Source organism: Myotis lucifugus, unplaced genomic scaffold (genome assembly GCF_000147115.1).
Source record: "Myotis lucifugus unplaced genomic scaffold, Myoluc2.0 scaffold_31, whole genome shotgun sequence".
NCBI lineage: Eukaryota > Metazoa > Chordata > Mammalia > Chiroptera > Vespertilionidae > Myotis > Myotis lucifugus.
In genome coordinates, this window is record NW_005871079.1 from 2,373,498 (window position 1) to 2,389,581 (window position 16,084).

The window sequence follows — 16,084 nt, forward strand, 5'->3', positions numbered from 1 at the left end:
TGATTACAACAGCCCAATGAGGTAAGTAAGGAATTGTTTTTAACTCAATTACAAGTTGTGTCTTATCCTTGACCCAGTATTACCCAACCCATACTCTTCTACCTCTTACACTGAAAGAAAACTGGTACGTGCTTACTCTTATGGCAGATAGCTAATAGAGAGGGTAGGCGCTATAGGTTTTTATTTTTAACACTGTAGAATCATAAAACAATAAAGGAGGTAGAAGCCTTTAGAGTCAAACCTTTTGATTTCACAGGTGAGGAAACTGAGGTCACAGCTACTCAGTAGAGCCAGGTTTATAACCGGAGTCTCTGGATGCCTATATTTGGGTGGACACATCAGGATTTATTAGTAGGCGTGCTTATCTGAAATTCCCATGTCTTTCAAGCAGCAGACCACCACACATCTGCACAGCAGGAGCCTGGGTTGTGGAGGTTTCTATTGTACAATGTGTCTTCTATAGACACATATGTTCAGGAGAAGGCTGGTTTCAAGGACATAAGAAATAACACATTAAAAAATGATGTGAATGCCTATTCTTTTATACCAGTACCAAACAATACTATGTAGGTGTCTAAATATAATAAGCTGTTTTATTTTTCCCAGAAGAGGAAGTGAGGGTCCAGAAAAGTTAAATTTTGCAAAGGATTTTATTGGCAAGTCAACATCTGTGTGCTTCCTAACAGTGAGTCATCTCTATTCGTAATAAGTAGGGCAGGAGGGCAGCTGGAATTTCCCAGATCACTCCTAGGCCACTGCTTCCTCTCTGTGCTGCTCTTTATCCTCATGGCACAACTTCATTGGCAAAAAAGGGAAACAGTTGCCCATACTGACTCAGATGCCTTCGGCTTTTGGTATGATACATTTAGGGCAAAACAAATGTCTAACTTTAATAACAGTATGAATAATTGGATCTCTTCCCAAGTTTTGTTGCTCAATATTGCACCCAGAAAGGAACACTGACTATTATCAAAGACCAGCTGTGACTGACAAATGCAAAGCTTGTCATAGGTGACGAAGCTCAGTAGCTAGAGCATCATTGAAAGAAAGAAAAACACCTTGAGCTGTTGTTCTCTCCCCTTGCTGACATGAAACAAACAAACAAACAATCCTTAAAACCAAAAACTAAGTAAATGTTGATGCACCAATTATCACCCACTAGTCTTGCTTGTTCTTGAACCTTGAAAGCACTAGGCCTTTGTTTGGGAGGGTGTGTGAGTGTGTGCATTCTCTAGAAGGTGGCAACCCTGAGAATAGAAGAAAAGGATCTTGTTGAAAATTCATTAAATTCCTATTACAGTTAGTACATTTGAGGCACCCACTTTAGCTCTTAGAATAACATACTCCCTTGCACAGCTGTTATTTTTGCATTCCATGTGTACAACTTGAATTATCCAATGGCCTTGCTTTGAGGAGATTAATCCTATATTATTGATTCTCTCACTGGCAGGGACAGTGGGAGCACAGGAAAAATGTGCAACAAGATACTACTGAAACTAAATGAATTCAAAGTTTTAGGGTGCCACTTAATCATGCAAGCTTTGTTTTTCAAGACTTCACCTGCCAAGGAAAAATCAAGAACTTGTAGAGTCACAGCAGGATTAAATTCTAGCATTCGTTCATTTTATAATTGGCATTTTTGACTCTAAGAGCTTTCTTCTCTGTTTCTTAAAAACAAAGTAAAACAAGACCAAAGAAAACCCAAACTAAATTAAATAAAACCCCTGTGACAAAAAACCCCCTCAAAAAACAGAGCAAAAAAATAATGAGTCTCTAGGCTAGGCTAGTATATCTGTGGGCCCATGGCGCCAGTGCAGATGGAAAGAGAGAAGGGGGAGGGCCCCATTCTTTTCCTCCTCCTATTCTTGCCCTACTGTGAGCAGCTTGGAGAGCACAGTGATCAGCCCACCAGGCAAGTCTAGCCCCATGCCCACCAAGCTTCCTTGGAAAATACTTGGTTTTAGTCTATTCTCCCACTTGGTCCACCTGTGGGAAAATAGACTGAGAGAAGAGATCTATCTGGGCCCTCGAATTGGTCTTTTATGTCATTTGGACAGATAATCTAGGGCAGGGGTCCTCAAACTTTTTAAACAGGGGGCCAGTTCACTGTCCCTCAGACCGTTGGAGGGCCGGACTATAGTTTAAAAAAAAACTATGAACAAATTCCTATGCACACTGCACATATCTTATTTTGAAGTAAAAAAACAAAACGGGAACAAATACAAATTTGTATTTGCATGTGGCCCGCGGGCCATAGTTTGAGGACCCCTGATCTAGGGTCTTGGATACCAGGAGCATGGTCTGGGTGGGGAGTGCTTATGTATTACGTGGGCATGAGGTCCTGTTGGGCATGTTCTCTTGACCCCTAGGACACTTTGCCCTGTGAGGACCCTGGCTAGAAGAAGTTTCTCTAAAACAGAATCTGGGGCAAGATTCCTAGCTGCTCAGATCTAAGGGCAGTACTGCTAAAAAAAAGAAAATCACCCTAAAAACTTGTTTGTGTCAGATTCATAGATCCTTCTTCCAGATACTCTGATGTAGCAGTTCTGTAGGACCTGGCTGTGCAACCAGAGGTAGCTATGCTGGTGTTTCCTGGTTTGGCTCTGGTCCTGGTGGGGATGTTTACCATCAGGAGAGAGGCCTCTTTCCTCTGCCCTCCCCCAGGCCCTGAGTGACTCACCCTCCTCCTGTTGCTGGACTCTCTTTGTTGTGGTTGCCAGCACCCCTGCTGTGCCTTTTGCAGACCTCACCTGCTCCCTGTGTGCCCGCATTGGTTCTGTTTCCCTGCTGCCACAGCTGTGGTGGTTCTGCCCCTTGCTTGTTGTACGAGGACTTGTTATTGTTCCCACTGCCACTGTTATCAGCTGCAATCACTGGGCTGTTTCTGTTGCAAGAAGAAAGGGCTTCCACTTCTCAGATAGTCTCAGGAGCTCTTTCACTAAATGACAATAGTACTGAGGGACCCCCCCCCCCACCCCCCGCCAATGGCCTCTTGGTTTCTACCCCTCTAGATAGTACTTGTACCTGTTCTCTGAGACCTGAGAGTGGGCTCATGTCCCTCAGTATTCCAATTTTCTTAGGACCTTTTCCCCCCAGAACTTAGGGCAGCCCTTCTATTCTCCAAAAGGTTCTGAATCTGAGGACCCAGATCTGGCTCTCCTCTGTTACTTCAGGGAGTCTGTGTTATTAGCTAAATTTCCCGGATTCCTGAGGCAGGTAGGCCTGTAAACTGAACTTCACTATGACCTTTGTCACATTTACATGATAGATTTCTTAACAGAATTAGATGAATAATTGCAAAATCACTTCTTACTATTTTTATGTACTTGTAAAAGGTGTGAGAAGCATGAAGATAGGGAAAGGCCAAACATTATATAATTATGCATCTATTTAAAAGTATGATAAAATATGGGCCCAGAATATTAAAAAGTTAGTTAGGAGAAATTTAGGTATTGAGCAAAAATTCCTGTGACTTTGCAATAATAAATTCTGCTGTGGTAGACCTATGCACATAAAATAATGTCTGTGCATTGTCTTTAGTACATGGATACATTAATATAATATAATATAATATAATATAATATAATAAATATAATATAATATGTAATTGCATTTGTCAAAAATTTTGGCTTCATATATTCTAAAATAATATTTTGAGATGTTTTCAATGGCATTCATTGCTTCTGGGATGGAGTGACGCAGAACACTTAACAGAGAATCTAGTGTTTGTCCTTTCATTAATAAATCCACTGGTCTGGGCATCAGAGAGAAAAGTTATAATAAAACTATCATATTAAACCAGTTTTCCCCACCTGCAATTACATAAATATTTACAGAAGAAAGGAGAAAATCAGGAGAGACTAAAGACTTGGATCTCTGATAAGGGCTTTGCCTAGTTCTGAGGATAGAGGATAGAGCTACTCCTCCACTCCTCCCCACAATAGGTTTTGGGAATGAAGGTCAGAAAGTCTCATAATATAGGGTCTGGGGAACAAGGCAGAACTCAGAATTTCTACATGATTTTCATGAATTAGAAATAAAGAACATATCATTGAGGTGTATCTGGACAGGGGTGTATGAGATAACTTCTTGGGTTTTTTTCCAAGCCCAGAGAAGTAGGAGAGCAGCAGAATATTTTATGTGGCTGCAAGCTGAATAGTCATAGAAAAGAGCTCCACAGCTATATGATCTTGCAGTGAAAGAAAGGATACAGCAGGGACAGTTGATCTTGTGTGGACCAACACCTGAAGACCAGTTGGCAGAAGTAAGTTTTGATTAAGATGCTTAAAAACAAGTCATCTTGAGGCTTTGGCCATGACTCGGGGGGAAAAAGGTGAGGTGAGATGAAGCCAACACTCAGAAGCCATGCTGATTTTGGTGAAACCTTCAAAAGAGTACTGTAATGTATTTTAATTTTCTTGGATAGATTCAAGTTAATCTTCAGAAAGACAAAATGCAAATGTAGTCTTGTAAGAGCTTGCTGATGAGACTAACTTTTCTGAGTGCCTGTGGGATGCCTAAAAAGGAAAAGGCATAGTAATCTATTTTTAATGACCCTATGGCTCAGAATTCTTAAATGGAAGTCAGTCTACTAGTCTGGGCTTGGGCTTACTTGGCACAGAGGATCCTGTCATTGTGACAGACTGATTCATCCTTTAATCTGCATACATGCAGGAGTGATGGTGGGGGTGAGGGGAAGGGGATACTTTGTAGGAGGAAGTGACATTCTATAGTAAGGTCTGATTCTTCCCTAGCCTTGGAGAGGGATGCTTATGATATAGCTGCTCAAGTGCCCCTCTTCTTGCTTTGCCCATTGAAAGCTGAGCACTTTGTTGTGAAGTGTACTTATAAAGAGAATTCCCACAACTCAATGCATAACTTGGAACAGGCTTGTGAGATATGGAGGAACCCAAGAGAAATCCTTGGCTCTAGAAGGGCCTCTGGGCAGCCAGAATGATTTATTTTTTCCCCCACGCAGATAACTCTGCTCCAGAGATTGGGTGATAAATTGAAGGAAGGGACATGGCTTGGCAATCTATGGGTGTGAGCTGCTGTTTTAAGCAGATTGCTTCTCCCCCTCTTTATTTCCTCCTGAACATACTCTACCAGCGATGTCTCCCAGCAACCACCAGAACTGTGGCTGAGAGCACCCGGGCAATGTGATGAGTCTGGGGAGATGCCAGCCACACTGCTCGTCATGTGCATGTTCTTGTTCTGGAGACAAATGACACACTCGGAGCAGAGACCCGTTTGAGGTAGCTTATGCAAACAACGAGAATTTATGATATAGGACACTGGCAAAATTTAAGACAGAGAAATAAGCCTCGGGAATAAACTGACCAGAGACTTGAACACCTTTTTGTCTGTGTCTAACTTCATGCTCTTTTTCTCTCTCTCTCTTTGTGGACTAGCTTTTTTTACTTTGCATGCATCAATGGAAAATACAGTTTCTGAAAGTTACCAGTGTTGTATGTTCCACCTCCAACTATCTGGAAGGAGACAGCTATCTCTCTTCTCTTTTCCAATTCCAGGTTGTGGTCATGGGGTAGGGCCGTGAAACAGAAATGTGACATTAGGATTCATCCCTTTAACTTTTGAATGGACTGTAGTTCACAGGAAAGGTGGTGGAGATGTGGAGGGGGGTGTTAACAGATGTAAAAGGGCTCCATCAAAGAAAGCTTTTTGAGATGATCCAATTTTTTATATTTATAAACATTCTGGAAAAATTCTTCACTCATACAATCAAAAACTGGCAAACAGTTAATTAAGAGGTTGTATCCATGAAGAAATTATAAATAATTGGTTAATAGCTAATGTAGCTGTGGATTATATAATTTTTTAAATTTGTAGTTAATATTTGAGTTTATATATATTTTTTGACATACAGAATATTAAAAATCCGAGCTATTTTGAAAAAAAATCATCAGAAAAATTTTTATGAAAACATTAATAGAATCACATATATTTCATTCCTATGACAATGTACAGTTCATCTTCCTTACTTTATTGATGAGAAGCAGAGCTCAATTCATAAGATTGTAAATTGTTTTTTCTGCAGAAAGCTTTATTGTTTCCATGTGGTCTAATGCATGAGAGAGGGCTCCAGGGTGGTTAAAAGGATGCCTCGTGTTTTCTGGGAAAGGCTCAGGCAAAAGCCAGACACTAGGGCCGTGGTCGGCAAACTGCGGCTCGGGAGCCACATGCGGCTCTTTGGCCCCTTGAGTGTGGCTCTTCTTAAGCCTTAAGAGTACCCTAATTAAGTTAATAACAATGTACCTACCTATATAGTTTACGTTTAAAAAATTTGGCTCTCAAAAGAAATTTCAGTCATTGTACTGTTGATATTTGGCTCTGTTGACTAATGAGTTTGCCGACCACTGATATAGATGAGTCTCAACCGGGCTGACTGGGCACTTCAAGTCTCTGCCACGTATCTGTTCCATGCCAGTAGGCTACCTCAGGAATGTCCTCATGGAGATGACAGAAACACAAGAAAGAGCAAGGCCTCTCGAGTTATAGACTTAGAAGCACAATACTTGCACTTCTGCTTCATTCTATTACGCAAAGCCAGGCACATGGTCAAGTCCAGAGACAGAGGCAGAGGACACTTCAAAGTTAAATGCCCAAAGGGGTGGATGCAGAGAGGGTAAAAGATCATTCAACGCATCAGCAAGACCTATCAATTCTACCTTAGAAATACTTTCCACACCTGTCCAATACTCCTTCTATCTTATTGCTACCACCCCTTCAGTTCACCATGATCTCTCTTATCTATCACCACCTGACTGCTCTTTCCAAATCTTTCTTGTCCATTCCTTCTCAGACCATTCTCAATGCAGCAACGAGAATAAACTTAAAAAGAAAACCTGCTCTGACCACTCATTTAATTAAGTCTGCCAAATGGTTTCCTATTGTTCTCAGGATAAAGGTGAAAATCCTGAGTAAGGCCTGAATTGTTTTCAATTTTCAATTGAGGGGTTCTTTTAAAGCAAATAGGTGAACCTGGTGAAAGGGAGAAAGAGAGTGAAGAGGGAGTGTGGGAAAGAGGCTTTGTAATGACTTCCACGTGAGGACAGCCTGGGACCCCTTTTCTCCAACCTCATCTCCTTCTATCCTTTCTTTCACTTTATAGTTGGAACACATCATAATTCCCCAAGTTGTACACTATTTCAAGCCTCTGGGGTCTTACTTGGACTGCTCTGTGCCCATGTAGAGTTCTTTTTCCCTCCTTTTGGTACGGATTCAAAACCCTCTGCCTTTCTCCTTTCCTTCTTCCAGGGAAAAAGAAAAGAGGAGAAGAGCCCTGAGTGGTTTGGCTCAGTGGATAGAGCGTTGGCCTTCGGACTTAAGGGTCCCAGGTTTGATTCTGGTCAAGGGTATGTACTCCAGGAGAGTCTTTCTAATGACCTTTTCCTGTCTGTGCCAGGTCCTCTCCCCTGGGGCCCAGTGCTATCCTGTGCTTATCTCTGTCATGGTTCTAGCCATATTGGATGGAAATAATCATTCTGATCCTCTTTTCTAATTACAGTGCTTCTCAACCTTCCTAATGCCGTCACCCTTTAATGCGGCTGCTCAGGCAATAACAGTTAATGGTGCTCGCTATGGCAACATGATAATCCATTTACCCAATATGCTATTCCATACATAACCCTATACTATATACTTTATGAATCAATAAAAAATTTACAATTTTTAATTATAAACCTGTGTTTTCTATCAAAATTACTTCTTGCGTGAATTTTGGGACACCATTATTTCGTAGGCTCAGGCTGAGTCATGTGTCAGTCCCAGATCCAATCACTGTGGAGACCGTGAGAGGTCCCGAATGAATTAAGAGCTCTTCTTATCCTATCTAATAATAGACAAACATGATAATTGACCATACCTTTGCTACACCTCCCATTGGCTAATTATCACAATATGCAAATTAACCACCATCAAAGATGGTGGTTAATTTGCATCCTGCAGGCAGATCCCACTGCACTGCCCTGCCTGGGGCTGGCGGCAGCGTGATCCCCAGCCGCTGGCCGCCCCAGCGCCAGATCCAGGCCTGCCATCTATGACGGGGGAGACAGGGCAGGCACCGCGGGATTGGGCGTGCCATCTGCCACCAGGGGAGCGGGCCTAAGCCAGCAGATGGTTATCTCCCGAGGGGTCCCAGACTGTGAGAGGGCACAGGTTGGGTTGAGGGACCCTCCTCCCCACCAGTGCACAAATTTTTGTGCACTGGGCTTCTAGTTCCATTATAAAAGTCAAGAAGACAGGGTCAAGTAAGAGAATGGCTGCTTCTAGACAAATCACATGACTGCATTTTTGCTTTATGTGTAGGTGTGAGGGGAAGGTGGGGGAAAGAAAAAGGATTCCCCAGAGAAAGGGGTGAGTTATTAAGGGTATTTTCAACGAGAAGTTTACTGGGAACCAACAATCCACCTACTTATGTCCAGCAAAAAGATTAATAAAATCAACATATATATAATTCAACTCAGAACCTTTCTTTCCAAGCTGTTCATCCACCCTGTTTTTGTTAAGAGAACCCCATATTCTCAGAATCTAAGGGCTGACTTTTTCACAAGAAGGACATAATGTCACCTTCCTCTCCCTTTCAACATGATTTCCCTCCCCTACTAACAGGTCTAAGCAGTCTTCTCCCTCCCACCCCACTGTCAGTGTTTCATAAAGTCTTAGTAGATTAGCATTTCAGAAGGGAAGCTCATTCTTACAGGTGAGAGAAGATCCCAGTTCCTTCTAATTCAACCAGTCACACTGGAGTTGCAACAGGTGGGTCATTCCAAAAAGAAAAAGGGAAAAGAACAAGAGAAAGAACCATTCTTTTAAGGTTTTGTTTCTCCAATTGCTACCCATTCCCACTGAACCCTCTACCATCTATTTACCCCAGGGGTCCTCAAACTACGGCCTGCGGGCCACATGCAAATACAAATATTGTATTTGTTCCCGTTTTGTTTTTTTTACTTCAAAATAAGTTATGTGCAGTGTGCATAGGAATTTGTTCATAGTTTTTTTTTAAACTATAGTCTGGCCCTCCAAAGGTCTGAGGGACAGTGAACTGACCCCCTGTTTAAAAAGTTTGAGGACCCCTGATCTACCCTGTTGTTTGTCTTTGACCATCAGTGAGAGACTCCATCTAGAAGGAGTACCTTAGGGGAGGGGGCATTGCACTTTTTATTTCTATTAGTTACACTGTGCTTTTAACACATTACAGTCCCTGTAGAGTGGGTGCAGTCAATGGTGAAGTAAAGTGGCAGGGAAAACTTCAGAGACAAGCACAGCAAAATACTAGTGTTCTGGAAGAACTTCAATAATAAATTAGAGATTAGGATGAGATAATAAGTAGTCAATATACCCATCTCTCTCCCAATATTCTCTCTTGATGTTCTCACCATCTTTTAATGTAAATAAACATGTACACATGGTTATGCTAGGGTGAGGTGAGAGTAGGATACAGGTGTGACAACTCATCCGAGAGGTTTTTGAGCCTGAGTCTGAGATACAAGTGTGAAATTAGCTTTGTGGAGAAGAAATCTAAGAGGATGAGGTCAGAGGAATGGGATGGAAAACATACACATGGTGCAACTTCTTCACTAAGTTAGGCAACCTGCTCTCTGGAAAAGGACTATTAAGCCAAGACTTTCTTCAAGACCGAGGCTGACCAGAGATGCCTTTTAGTCCACAGGGAGTTATCCTGTTATTCTTTCAGAGTTTGAGAACGCTTATCAGGAGCTAGGTACACATAACCTTATTCCCTGTCTCTTCTCCCCAATTTTCTCGGGGGAATATTTCTGAATATTAGAGACATGGAAAAAAATGACATATTCTCCTTTTCTCTCTCCTCATGTAGGGATTTCACAATTTAACTACAGGGGCCCTGTAGAATTCTTTCTCTCTCAGTGATCGACAAGAGGCAAATGTGAGGGCTTTAACCTCAACAAGTGGTCTTAGTTGAATCTACTAGAAAAAAAGGTGATTGAAAACCCTCTGCTTTAGGCCCCCCAAAAAAGGGAGGAGATGAGCACAGATTGGTTTGGCTCAGTGGATAGAGCATCGACCTGGGGATTGAAGGGCCTGAGGTTCAAATCCAGTCAAGGATGAGGTGGGGGGTGGTGGTGAGAGGCAGAGGCTTTTTTGGCGAGGAGGCGCTTTTTGGCAAGGAGGAGCGGCTCCTCAAAGGCCTCTGGGCTCCTCAGGCTCCTAGTCCACTTGAGGATGAGCTTTTTGAAGAGATACTCGCTCAGCCCAGCCTGGGGGCCGGCAAACCTGTGGAGGTGAGTCAGGTGTCGCCCATCTTCTTGATGAGTTTCGCCTCCTAATCAAGGAAGTGGTTCTCCAGGAAGCCACAGAGCTGAGGGTCTGTGCGCGTAGAACAGAGGGCATGCAGATCCAAAAGGGCCTGGTTCAGGGTCCTCTTCAAGGCCATGGCAGCTTTCATGGCTGCCTGAGTTTTGCCCCCACTCATCTTGGGGAGGCTTCAGCATGACTTGGAAATGAATGTGGCCACTGCACTGGTTTTGCATCTTTAAGAGACTCTCGGGCCCTTGCATTTCTCCTCGGCCAACTCAGGGAAGAAATGGCCCACGTCCCCCAGAGCCACATTGTCATGATCCAAATAGAAGTCCAGAGACAGGTAGGTGTAGGGGTCCCACAGTTGCAGGTTGACCAGGTGGTTGACGGCAGTCTCCACCTTGATGGAATAATTCTGATGAATTTGGGAGCTCGTGGTTGTTTGACAGTAAGGAGTTAAGATTAAAAAATGGTGTTGGAGCCTGAGGATGGCTGGGGTGTTCTGAAGGTGGCAGCTGGAAAAGGGGTTGAAGGGTGGTTGAGGCTGGAAGAAGGGGCATCTCTGGATCTGTTCTGTCCAAACGCTGTTGATGCAAGAGACAGATCCTGGGGACCAATGAGGATGACTGCTGATTGTAAAAATTTTTAAAGCTATTTTTAGGTTTTCATTCTGAATGCTTTTAAATAAAATTCCCTGAAAATAGTGGTTAAGAAATAAAAAAAGACCAAAGACCAATAATATAGCTGACAGCCTGTGATAAAGATTTAGAGTACGCAAAGATGTGGTGAAAGAAAAGGATTATTATTAATTTTTTTATACCAAGGTAGAAATGGTTTATTTTCAGTATTAGTACTCTTGCTTCAGGTATATATCAATTATTTGTTAAAGCAATACTTGCGAATTGCCCCAATTCTTAAAGACAGATTCGTGAATCTTTTAGAAACTAGTTAAGTGTGTTACAGCCACATGAATCATGTGGGATATTGCTTAAGGCTGTATTTGTCATGAATGAAAGAATGTTTTCAAAGGAAACTATACGTCTACCTAAAATTACACGGTTCGCCTCTGTTCCGAGGAACTCATCTTTTCAGTATGTTGTCGAATGTGCTACAAAAGTGCCCTTGTCAACTGTTAGCGCTGCAGGAAGAAACTCTTCCAGACTTGCAAAACCTCATCCCTGAGAGTTTGGATTTTTCCTGGAAGCTCATATTTCCATCATTGTTTTAACTGCCTTCTCAAATCTTCTTGATAACAAATTGCACGTCTTCTCACCTTGCCTGCATTTATACTTTGCTGCTTATCGCCTTTCTTTTGCCTCTAATCCAACTATATAAACCACAGTCAAGTGAGGGTACTTGATGTGCTAAGTATGTCCTTTTACTTCCTGCTTCAAGATCCTTCAGTGGATCCATATTACCTCCAAAATTTAATTCTAGCCACTCATCCTGAATTTCAGAGTTCTACAATCCACCATATCTAGTTGACTTTGTTTCTTCATACATTTTAATATTTGTCCTTTACCTCATGAAGGAGATAGGGAGATGGGGTTCAGTGTGTGTCCTAAGCATCTCATGCTCAGTGTCCACTATCAGATTTTATTTCATTTATTTTCCTTTCAGAGGCTGACATGATTCTTCCTTAAGATACAAGGACAGAGGTAGTGAAGTCAGGGGCAGTCAGACTGGCTTTCTGCCAGGGATCTGCCTCAGCGAGGCATGCTTATCTTTGGCTGTGCTTGCCCTTGACTTTTTTTCTTTTAATCCCACCCCCTCTCCAAACCAGGAGCTATGTCTTTCTAGAACTTAACATTTATCTTCATCCTTACTATTTGGAAGCTAACACTTAGGCCTGCTTCTGTCCTTGCAATCTGACCATGTCTCTGCATGAACTAGTAGTCATTTCCTTTTGTCCCTAATCATTATTCCCAGACTTCATCATGGTCATTTTGATGCCTCTCCCTTTGTTGTTACAAACCACTAGTGCTCATGTGGGAGGCCATCTGCTGTGGTGGTTAAAGCACAGTCTCTTAGGAAAATATCTGGGCTTGGAATCCAACCCTGTGTGACTGAGGCAAGTTATAGAACCACTCCATGCCTCAGTTTTCTTATTGGTGAAATGGAACTAAATAGTACCTGCTCATAGAGTAGTTATAAGGCTTTCCGGAATTAAGCATAATGATTAGTTATTCTTCTCAACTTAGTTCTGCCTCTGTTAAATACAATCACCAACATTACTGTTCTTTTTTTTACATATAAAAATATGTTTTTATTGATTTCAGAGAGGAATGGAGAGGGAGAGAGAGATAGAAACATTGATGATGAGAGAGAATCATTGGTTGGCTGCCTCCTGCATGCCCCACACTGGGGATCGAGCCCACAAGCCAGGCATGTGGTTCATAGGTTGATGCTCAACCACTGAGCCACGCTGGGTGGGCAACACTACTGTTCTTTATTAAAACTCCTGACTCTTTGGGGAGCTTGGCCAGACCCTGAGCTAGATTGGTTTCTTTGAGTTAAAGTTTGCATCTTCCTTTCTTTTTAAAGCCAGATTGTTCTTTTTTCATCTATAGCCTCATAATCTTTGATTTCTCTCACCTTTTCTGAAATGTCATGGCCCTCATTGGGCTAGCCACCTATTTTGATGCTAAGTTTTATATTAGCCAACATTGTTCCTTAACCAGTTCTTACCTCTTTATCTTAATCTGTCCAACCAAATTTAAAACTTCCAGCTGGGAAGGATCAAAGACCATCCCTTTGAATCACTCATAGCCTATAGAACAGTAGATACTGAATAAGTATTTGTCTGAAAGAACTGTTTGAGTAACCATACTTTCTTAAAGAGCCTAGTAGCCTCCCAGGATGGTTTTAAGGGTATTAACTTTAGAAGACAAAGCTTGATGAGTGAAAATGTCCTGATTGCCAGTGTTCCATGTGATCCTCTTGAATGAGGTATGGCTAGCGTGAGGGATCTGAAGGCAGGAAGAACCTTCTTGGCATCACCCTTTGTGACTTTAGGAAGAGATGAGTTCATAGGCTCTGTTAGCTGTCATAGCCTGAAACTGAAGAGGGGATAAAGGAAAAATGTTTATAAAACAAACAAAACGTGAGTGAAGGATTTGGAGTGCAAGAGTCAAAGAATCTGACCTAGGACATGGCTTCTCTGACTCATAGACAGGTCATCTTTTACCATTAGAACTCAGCCTTTTAATTTGTAAAATGAAAATCCAGGCTAGATCTCATCTTGGTGTTCACTAGATGATGATTTTTTTTTTTTAAATGAGGGTATCATGCTTTGACCGGATGGCTCAGTTAGTTGGAGCATTTGTCCCATACCACCAAAAGTTGTAGGGTTTGCCCTGGCCTGGTAGCTCAGTTGGTTAGAGCATTATCCCAATATGCCAAGGTTCTGGGTTTGATCACCTGTCAGGGCACATACAAATATACAAGATTGAAACATGAATGCATAAATGAGAGGAACAACAAATTGATGCTTCATTCTCTCTCTCTCTCTCTCTCTCTCTCTCTCTCTCTCTCTCTCTCTCTCTTTCTCTCTCCCTCTCTCTTCCTCTCCGTCCCTCCCTTCCTCTCTCTCTACAATTAATTTTTTTAAATATATATTTTATTGATTTTTTTACAGAGAGGAAGGGAGAAGGATAGAGAGTTAGAAACATCGATGAGAGAGAAATATCGATCAGCTGCCTCCTGCGCACCCCCTACTGGGGATGTGCCCGCAACCAAGGTATATGCCCTTGACCAGAATTGAACCTGGGACCCTTCAGTCCGCAGGCCGACGCCCTATCCACTGAGCCAAACCAGTTAGGGCTCTACAATTAATTTTTAGAAAAGGTGTAGATTTGATCCCCAGTTAGAGCACATCACATACCTAGGTTCTGGGTTTGAGGCAACTGATCTATGTTTCTCTTTCACATTGATGCTTCTCTCTCTCTCGCTCTCTCACTCTCTCCCTCTCAAAACCAATAAAAATATCCTCAGGTGAAGATTTAAAAAATGAGGGTATATTTATATTTTATCTTGACTGTTATGCTTGTTTTTGTGTGTGAGGTTGCCTTTGAGCCATGGGAAAGGATTTTCCCCACTAAACCAGTTTCTCCCTCATTTCAACCAATGACCACCAATCACTAATTGCTTAAACCAAAAATGTGGGACTTCTTGATTCCACCTTTTGTTCACTTTTGCCATCTGTATCATGAACAAATTTGATCAGTTCTGCTTCAAATATAGAGTCCAAATTTATCTGCTGGGCCTCAGGCCTATCCACTGCTTTTCATCTCCCCGCCATCAACTTAATCCAATCCATAACAACTTTTCATTTAAATTGTCAAAATAATCTTCTTATTGGTCTCTACATTTTCACTCTTGCTTTCCTCCCATCTATTTTCAGCACTGCAGCCAGAGTTATCTTGTAAAAAAAAAAATTGATCACACTATTTTCCTGCTTAAAATACTTCAATATTTTCTTTTTGTGCTTAAAAAAAAATTTAAATTCATTTCCATAGCCAATAGGGTTGATTTGGCTCCTGCTTACTTCTCCAGGCATAACCCAAGGCATTCTCTATTTTACCTACTGTCTTCCAGCCACATTTATTTTCTTTTAATTCCTCAAACGCACCCTGTTTTGTTTTTTTGTTTTAAATATATCTTTATTGATTTCAGAGAGGAAGGGAGAGGGAAAGAGCGATAGAAACATCAATGATGAGAGAGAACCACCGATTGGCCGCCTCCTGCACGTCCCCTACAGGGGATCAAGCCCGCAACCTGGGCACGTGCCCTTGACCAGAACCGAACCCGGGACCCTTCAGTCCGCAGGCTGACGCTCCATCCACTGAGCCAAACCAGCCAGGGCCGAACCCTGTTTTTTTTAAATAATCCACAGTGTTTGCTCAGGTTGTTCCATCTACATGAAATGATCTTAGCCCTGCCCTTTGAATGGCCTGTTCCTTCTCATTCTTCAGTTTTAGTACTTTGTAAATACATTGATGTGTTTTTTATTTGTTTGTTTTTAATCCTCACCCGAGGATATTTTTCCATTGATTTTTAGAAATGAGAGAGGGAAAGAAAAAGAGAAATATTGATGTGAGAGAAACACATCAATTGGCTGCCTCCTGCATGATCCCAGGCCAGGGCCTGGACCAGGGAGTAGCCTGCAACTTGACTAGAATCGAACCTGGGACCCTTTGGTCTGCAGGCCAACGCTCTATCCACTGAGCCAAACCAGCTGGGGCTTGATGTTTTCTTTGAGAAAGAACGCCCCCAAAACCTTATACCTATATATTGGTCTGTCAAAATAATGTATAATAAGTTTACAGTTTCTCTTTGTAAGCCTTAACATGGAAAATTTGCCAGTGACTTTATTAAAATTGATCTTGGGCTATTCAGGTTCAATAGGCAATATAACTAGACTTGTCAAACTGTCTTTACTCATAGTTAATCAAAGAAAATTTTTATCAAGTTTAATTTTGAAAGGTCTCTTTTACATAAAGCAACAGAAAATCTTCAAAGAATACTTTTGGCAGAATCATAACGATCCTATTGCACAATAATTTCCATAAATTTAAGATTGGCCATGTTACTGCTTCTTTGAGGTAGATTTAGGGGTTTTCAAATGTCTCTTCACTCAAAAATGTGTCACTAAAGTATCTTCACTAAAAAATTTATCATAAATTTGTCATATTTGCTAAAAACCTCTGAAGTTCTCCTGCAAAAAATTAGAGAAAAATCACTAAATGATAGCAAACATTGACATTATAATTCATTGCTGTAGAACAAG

The 16,084-nt window shown here is 41.7% G+C and overlaps 1 protein-coding gene and 1 pseudogene across 1 annotated transcript in view; one reads left to right on the top strand and one right to left on the bottom strand.

Annotated features, from left to right (window-relative positions):
- TMC1 (transmembrane channel like 1) overlaps nt 1–16,084 on the top strand; it is a 235,628-nt gene that overhangs the window by 24,293 nt on the left and 195,251 nt on the right. The window lies entirely within an intron of this gene.
- LOC106696833 lies at nt 1,609–13,046 on the bottom strand (annotated as a pseudogene).